Below are 9,099 nucleotides of genomic sequence, written 5' to 3' on the forward strand. Positions count from 1 at the left end.
GCCGGTACTACAACAGGCCTGGAACTAGGTGCCTTGCCGGACCCCGACATGAAAGGTAATTGTTGTGGGGTTTCAGGGCCTATCAATGACCGGGTGCCACTGCCCGTACTACACAAGTCCTGGGACCAGGAATATCACTCGAGGTTGGATTTCATATAAGGCTGATAGGATAGCCAGGATCAGTCAGGGAACGGGCACCACTGCCAGTACTACAGCTGGCCTGGGACAAGGACCATTCCTGGACATCCATAGCCAAGATACATGTGAGTCTGTCGCCTGGGACCTATAAGGAAATGGGGGGAGGGACACTGCCAGTACAAGACCACTGCCTATCCTGGAGACCCCAGAGCCATGTTTGTGTGGTGGGGAAGTTGGAGCTAGCTACGGAGGAGGGACAACTGCTGACAATGCACCAGTCCTGGGAGCAGGCCCATAGCCAGAACCCGGGACCACAGGGAAGTGATGTGGGATGGCCGGGGCCAGCAACGGAGCGGGGACCACTGCTGATACTGCACCAGGCCTGGGACCAGAGCAGCCTTGGAGTTCCAGACCCCAGGTAAGTGCGGTGGGGAATCAACGTCCAGTCTGATTGCTCCTGGAAGGTGGTGAGGGGGCTGGCTGAGTGCGGAGCAGTTTAATGCAAAAGAAGTCTTTGCTGTTGACTGCCCATCCACAGACCACATATTACCCTTCGGTGGAGGCATCCCCCTATCCTGCAGAGGGGCTGCCTTGTTTTACTGGGCGGCCTGCACAAGTTGTGGGGCTGCCACCAACCGCTTGTGTAATTCCAGTTAACAGCCTCAATTGACCTCTGGGTAAGAAGGTTGTCTACATCACCGCAGTAGGAGACCCTTCGCCTTCTATCCTAACTCCTCGGAACCCATTTAATTCCGCCCAGGGTTTACATCATTAAATCATGATTGGATTGGGAAATAGAATTAAAACAAACGCATTTCAACTGGAATCAGGAGTGGATTAAGAAGTTAATAAAATAAGAAGATTAAAGTAAACATGAGTAATAACAGGTTTATCATACATCAGCCCCCCAGTAAATATTGACGAGGACAGTAACCAATTGCAGGAGGTCTTTTATCAACATCAGACTGGAGGGACGTGTACAGGGCTGTTCCCCAGGGTTCAGTACTGGAACCACTGCTGTTTCTGATATACATTAATGACTTAGACTTCATGCAGAGGTCATGCAGCGTGGAAGTTCAGTGAAGGGTGAGGAAACAAGTATTATAATGCATGAGGGCAAAGACAGAGTGGTGGGATGGGCAGAAACATCAACAACTTGTATTTATATAGCGCTGCCTTTAATGTATTAAAACATGCTTCACAGGTGCCTTATGTAACAATATAAGACAACGAGTCACATAAAGAGAGTGGAGGTAAGATGGTCAAAAGTTGGATCAAAGAGTGGGGGGGGGGGGGGGGGGGGCGGGGGGGGGTGGTGTTAAGGAGTGTCCTAAAGGCAGAAAGAGAGGTGAGATGTGTGAAGAGGGTATTACAGAGCTCAGACCCAGGCAACTGAAGGTAAAACCACCAGTGGTGAATAGATTAAACTCAGAGTCCACGAATCGATGAACACAGATATCTTATTGTCTGATGGGGAAGAGGAGATTACAGACAGAGCGGACTGGACATGTGTAGGAGGTGGTGCTCGCAGCGCCAAACCAGAAAGGCTTGGCAACACCAGCTCGACATTTTCGTACCACCCCCATGTCCTGGAGCGATCCTGCATGGTTTTTTCCTGTCTACCACGCCAGGATCCTAGTCCCTTTAAATATGTGAATCCCACCACCATGAGCTGCTGGCCAAAAAGAGCTTCGGCAGTTCAGCAGTATCGGCACTGTCAGCGGGAAAGTTGTCCACTGTCAGTACTGCAGAGGTCTTGGACCAAGGCCCAGCGCTGGAACTTGGACACAAGGTGAGTGAGGCGGGGTCACCAGGTCCAGTCTGGAAAGCCCCAGTGAGGGGGATTGGAGCACTTGTCAGAAAGTCCAGGGAGATGGGATGGGAGCTTCATTGTTTCCCGGCTGGGACCCTCCGTGGACCACAGAATGCCCACAAAGAACCGAGCCTCCCACCAAGCCCACAGAGAGGGTGTTGCATTTTGCAAGGCACGTTCCCCAGGTGAGGCCACCCCACCCCTACCACTGGTTAGGTTCCAGTGGTGGCGGAAAGGGGCCCTCAAATGGCTACTTAAGGGCTACATTTGTCTTTAGGGTGGGAAGGTCATCATCGGACAACCTCCCTCTCCCGGCAGGATCTCTTGGCAATGGGGCAATGGCAAACACTCTGCCCCCACAAACCATCACGATTGTCCGGGGCCCCACCAACGACCTCAATTTATGGGAACCCATAAAATCCAACACAGGGAGTGGTGAGGTAATGGATAATTTTGAAAACAATGATGAGAATTTTGAAACCAAGACTTTTCTTAATCAACAGTCAATGTGGATCAGCTAGCTCAGGAGTGGTAGGTGAACAGGAGTCACTGTGAGTTAACCAACCAGCAGCAGAGATTTGGAGGTCCTGAAGTTTATAGACAGTAGAATGAGGGAGATCAACAGAAGGGTACTGAAATGGTCAAGTCTAGAGGTAAGGAAGGCATGAATGAGCGCTTTGAGCAGCGGTGCTGAGACAGGGGCGAAGTCAGGCGATGCTACAGAGGTGGAAAAAGGCCATCCTTGTGAAGGGGCATATATGTGGTTGGAAATCATGTTTAACAAATTTGCAACAGATCTTTGAGGATATGGCAAGCAGAGTTGATAACGGGGAACTGGTAGATGTAGAATATTTAGATTTCCAGAAAGATTCGGTAAGGTGCCACATAAAATATTATTGCACAAGATGGGAGCTCCTGGTATTGGGGGCACTGTATCAGCATGGATTGAGGATTGTTTAACTCACAGAATGCACAGAGTCTGGATTAATGGGTCTTTTTCAGGTTGGAAAGACGTATCTAGTGGAGTGCCACAAGGATCAGTCATTGGGCCTCAGCTATTTAATATCTATATTGATGACTTGGAGGAGGGGACAGCATGTAATATATGCAAACTTGCTGACGATACAAAAATCGGTGGAAGGGCATATTGCGATGAGGACAGAAGGAATCTGCAAGGGGATATAGATAGGTTGAGTGAGTTGGCAAACATTTGGCAGATGGAGTTTAATGTAGGGAAGTCTGAGATCATGCACTTCAGTAGGAATAATCAAAGCCAGACCATTATTTAAATGGACAGAGACTTCCAGAAAGTGCACCATATAGGGATCTGTTACTGTGCATGAAACACAAAAAAGATAGCATGCAGATGCAGTAGGTAACTAAGAAGGCAAATTGAATTTCGGCCTTTATTGCTGGGGGGTTGGTGTTTAAAAATAGGGAAGTCTTGTGACAACTGTGCAGGGTGTTGTAAGGCTGCACGTGGAGTATTGTGTACAGTTTTGATCCCCGTATTTAAGAAAGGATGTACTGGCATTGGAGGCAGTTCAAAAGAGAATCACTAGGCTGACTCCTGGGATGAAGGGATTAACTTATCAAGAATGGCTAAAAGGTTGGCCGTTTTCATTCGCGTTTACAAGAATGAGTGGTAATCTTACTGAAACGTGCAAGATTCAGAGGGGGCTTGACAGGGTAGATGTTGAGAAAATGTTTCTACGACTGGTGGAATCTCGAACTAGGTGACATAGTTACAGAATAAGGGGGCACTCATTTAAAACTGAGATGCGAAGGAATTTCTTCTCTCAAAGGCTGATGAATGTCTGCAGATCTCTACTCCGGAGAGTTGTGGAGGCTAGCTCGCTGAAATTATTTAAAGAGGAAGTAGATAGATTTTTGAAACATTGGGAAATTGAGGGCTATGAGGAGCTGGAACGAAAGATGAGTTGAGGTCTGGAGCAGATCAGCCATGATCTTATTGAATGGCAGGGCAGGCTTGAGGGACCGAATGGCCTACTCCTGCTCCGATTTCTTATGTTCTTACGTTCCGATGAAGCACATCTCGGTATCAAATAAGACACCAAGTTGTGAATAGTCTGGTTGAGTCTCGCACAGTTGCCAGGAAGAGGGATGGAGCAGGGAGCGAGGGAATATAGTTTGGAGTGGGAACTGAAAACAATATCTTCAATCTTCTCAAATATTAATCGGCGCAGCAAATATATGAGATAGCAACATAAAATGATGGACATACTCAGCAGTTCTGGCAGCATTTGTGGAGTTAGAAACAGCATTAATGTTTCAGGTCTGTGAACTTTCATCAATTCTGAGTATTTCCGACACTTTTATATTTTAGTTCAGATTTCCAGCATCCCCAGTATTTTGTTTCTGTTATAGATGTGAAAGAGATTACATTTTAGAAGGATGTATGCGCAGATACAGTGCAAGCTACAGAAGGGAGTGCAAGAACAGAGAGACCTGGTGAGTTCATTAGGGTGGGAATCATTAGGATTAGGTTGGTTATGGAAAAGGACAAAGAACAATCTAAGGTAAAAAAAAAATCTGCGGGAAAGCCAAATTCAATGGGGTAGGAATGGATCTGGGAAGGATAAATTGGACTCAAAGTTTGGCGGGAAAAACAGTAGCAGAACAAAAGTCTACCTTCAAAGAAGAGATGGTTCGGGCACAGTTAAGGTACTGGATGAATAAAAGGGATAGAGATGACAATGTAAAAGGATAAAAGCGTGTCTATGACAGATGTCAGGTAAATAATAGAATGGAGAACCCACCTGTATGTAGAATGTTCAAAGTGGAAGTGAACACGTAAATAAGCAAAACAAAGGGAGAGAATGAGAAGAGAGTGGTAGCTAACACAAAACAGAATTCCAAAAAAATCTATAGGCACATAAATAGTAAACGGGTGGTGAAAGATAGAGTAGGATCGATTAGGGATCAAAAGGGTATTTACGTATGGAAGTAGGGGTATTGGGTATTTACATATGGAAGTAGCTGTCGTATTAAATGAATACTTTGCGTCTGTTTTTACCAAGGAGAAAGATGTTACCGAGGCCACAGCGAAAGAGGCGGCAATGAATACACGGGGATGATTAAAAATTGATAAACAGGAGGTATTAACATAATATTGATAAAGCGGCATGGCCGGATAAGATGCATCCATGGATACTGAGGGAAGTGAGAGAGGAATATGCTGAGGCACTGGCCATAATTTTCAGTCTTTTTGAGATTTTTGAGGTGGTGACAACTACTGGAGAATTGCAAATGTTACCCCCCTGTTCAAAAAAGGGTGTAAAGATGAGCCCAGAAACTGCAGGCCAGTCAGTTTAACGTCGGTGGTGTGGAAACATTCTGGAAAGAATAACGTCAAAATTAATAGTCACTGTGGCAAATGCGGATTAATTAAGCAAAGCCAGCGCAGATTTCATGAAGGAAAATCATGCTTGCTGGAGTTTCTACAGAGGTAACAGAGAGGCTTGTTGGGGGCAATGCTGTTGATGTGGTACACAAGAACTTTCAAAAGTTGTTGTTACAGTGCCGTACAACAGACATGTGAGCAAATTTATAGGTCCTGGAATAAAAGGGACAGTAGCAATATGGATACGAAATTGTCTGCATAACAGAATACGGGGAGTAGTGGTTACTGGATGTTTTTCGAGTTGGACGAATGTTTGTAGTGGAGTGCCCCAGGTCCCCTTGCTTTTCCTGATATATATTTTTGACCTAAACCTTGGTGTACGGGGCACTATTCCAAAATGTCCAGATTATTCGAAACTTGAAACCATTGTCAATTGTGAGGAGGATAGAACTGGAAACGGACATAGACATGTTAATGGAATGGGCGGACATGTGGCAGATGAAGATCAGTGCAGAGAAATGTGAAGTGATCCATTTAGGCGGGAAGAACATGGAGAGACAAAATAAAGCAAAAGGGGCAATTCTAAAGGGGGTTCAGGAGCAGAGAGACCTGGGTGTACCTGTGCATAATTCATTGAAGGTGATGGAAAGGTTGAGAGAGTGATGAATGAAGCATACAGTATCCTGGGCTTTATTAATAGGGACATAAAGTACAAGAGCAAGGAAGTTATGTAAGACACTAGTTCGGCCTCAGCTGGAATATTGTGTCCAGTTCTGGGCGCCACTTTAGGAAAGACATGAGGACATTGGAAAGAGTGCAGAAAAGATTCACGAGAATGTTTCCAGGGATGAGAAATTTCCGTTATGAAGATGGATTGGAGAAGTTAGGACTGTTTTCCTTGGAGAAGAGAAGGGTGAGAGGTGATTTCTTAAAGGTCTTCAAAATCACGAGGAGACTGGACAGAGTAGATAGCGATAAACTGTTCCTACTTGTGACAGGGTCCAAAATGAGAGTAGAAAAATTTAAAGTGATTGGCAAATAAAGCAAAAGAAACACGAGGAAAAAAGTGTTCACATAGTGAGTGTTGGGATCTGGAATGCACTGCCTGAGAGTGTTACGGAGGCAGATTTAATCGAGGCTTTCAAAAGGGAATTAGACAGTTATCTGAAACAGAAGAATGTGCAGTGTTACAGGGAGACGATGGGAGAATGACATTAGGTAAACTGATCATTTGGAAAACTGGTGTGGCCAGGATGGGCAGAATAGACTCCTTCTGTGTTTTCATCATTCTGTGATCTGTGATTCTTTTATTGCAGGATTGTGGAAAAGGGGACACGGTGAAAAGGCGTCTAGATGGACGTAATGGAGTAAAATATGGATCCATGACGGTGGAGGGAAGATGCCCTTATGGAACCCAAGTCTTGGCAGACACTGTCCTGTCCTGGAATAAGGCATCCAGGAAATGTCCTCCCTTCCACCTCTTCCTCCCAACCATCCTCCTCCTCATACTCATGATGTGGCCTCCAGATTCCTGTTGGCAATGCCTGTGTCCCCATGATGGTGATGACATGAAGGATGCAGCAGAACATTATGAACTTGGACACCTGTTCCTGTGTGTACTGGACAGTCCCACCCCCACCGTCCGAGTGGTTCAGACATTGGAAGCATTGCTTCATCACACCAGTGGTCTGCCCCATGATATTCCTGGTGACTCCATTGTTCATGCTAAACACGGATTAATTTATGTCGTTGGTGGGTGGCAGTGGCGGGGATTGGTTGTTTATGGGTGTGTAGAATCATGAGCAGTGTATAGAGGACGAAGCATCTGCCTCCGAGGATCCTTAATCCGGTTCTGCATGGAGGCCCGAAGATGTTGGGACCGGCTGACTGCTTCAGAGTGAAGGTATCGTGGCTGCTGCCAGGATAGTGGACATTAACCAACATGATATACTGGGCATGCTCACACACCAACTGCCCATTAACGGAGTGAAAGATTTTTTTTCCAGTTTCTGTACATCCCCCCGTTGATATGGGGGCTCGGCAGAGCCATGTACACCATCAGGAATCTCGCTGCCCTAATAAAACCACGGGACCTCTCATCCTGATCTTCCCTGCTGAGGGAGAAAATAATGATGTAGACAGCCACCCCCAATTCACAGATGCATCGATGGATATCACACAGTCCTAGCAACGGCAGGCCCGTTATTCTAGCACTGGGTATGAAATGCATCGCCTGGAAGAGAACCTGGACAGGCCAGCATTGTGGGAAAAGAGGTATCAGATGGAACTTAATACTGGCAAGTACTGCATTTTAGCAGAAGTTAGCCGGAGAGGAAATATATACTTCGTGGCACCGTTCTAAAGAGTGTGTAGGAACAGAAGGACCTGGGGTGTGTGTGCAGGATCTTTGTAGGTGGCAGAATATGTTGAGAAAGTTGTGAGTAAAGCATACGGGATCTTGAAATTAATAAACAGACAAATTAAGTACAAAAGCAGGGACGTTCGAATGGACCTATATCGAGCTCTTGTTCGGCTGCAGCAGGAGTATTGCATCCAGTTCTGATAACCACACTTCAGGATGGATGTGAAGATCCTTGAGACGGTGCAGAGGAGATATAACAGAATGGTTCCAGGGATGGAGGACATTAGCTCCAAGGTTAGGTAGGAACATCTGGGGTTGATCTCCCTCCAGCAAAGGAGATTAAGGGGAGGTATCATAGCGGAGTACACAATTATGACAGATTTAGATCAGTTAGATGAGCAAAAACCGTTTCCATTAAGTGATGCAGCAATGCCGAGAGACACAATCTGCAGGTTTTATCGTTCATGGGATGTTCTCATCGCTGGCTAGGCCAGCATTTATTACCCATCTCTAATTGCCCTTGAGGAGGTGGTGGTGAGCTGCCTTCTTGAACCGCTGCAGTCCATGCGGGGTAGGTACACCTTCAGTGTGTTAGGAAGGGAGTTCCAGGATGTTGACCCAGTGACAGTGAAGGAACGGCGATATCGATCCAAGTCATGATGGTGTGTGGCTTGGAGGGAAACCTGCAGGTGGTGGTGTTCCCATGCATCTGCTGCCCTTGTCCTTCTAGGTGGCGGAGGTCAGGGGTTTGGAAGATGCTCCATAAGGAACCTTGGTGAGTTGCTGCAGTGCATCTCGGAGATGGTACACAGTACTTCCACTGTGCGTCGATGGTGGAGGGAGTGAATGTTTGTGGATGGTGTGCCAGTCAAGTGGGCTGCTTTATCCTGGGTGGTGTCGAGCTTCTTGAGTGTTGTTGGATCTGCAGCCATCCAGGCAACTTGAGAGTATTCCATCACACTCCTGACTTGTACCTTGTAGTTGGTGGACAGGCTTTGGGGAATCAGGAGGTGAGTTACTCACAGCAGGATTCCGAGCCTCTGACCTTCTCTTGTAGCCACTGCATTTATATATCACCTTCGTTCAGTTTCTGGTCAATGGTAACTCCGAGGATATTGATAGTGGATGATTCAGCGATCGGAATGATATTGAATGCCAAGGGGAGATGTTCAGATTCTCTCTTGCCAGAGTAAGAGATGCATGGGAATATGTGGAAGATCTTTTTTTTTTATGCAGTGAGTGGTAATAACCTTCAACTCACTGCCCACGAGTGTGGTGGAAGTGTAGACAATCAATGTTTTTGAAAGGAAACTGGATGGGCACTTGATGGAAATGGACTAGCAGGGCTATGGAGAACGAGCCGGGGAGTGGGACTGAACGGGCTCTTTGCCAGATAACCTGAATGGACACGATGGGAGTAAT

This window comes from Heterodontus francisci, unplaced genomic scaffold, assembly GCF_036365525.1.
Source record: "Heterodontus francisci isolate sHetFra1 unplaced genomic scaffold, sHetFra1.hap1 HAP1_SCAFFOLD_216, whole genome shotgun sequence".
Lineage (NCBI taxonomy): Eukaryota > Metazoa > Chordata > Chondrichthyes > Heterodontiformes > Heterodontidae > Heterodontus > Heterodontus francisci.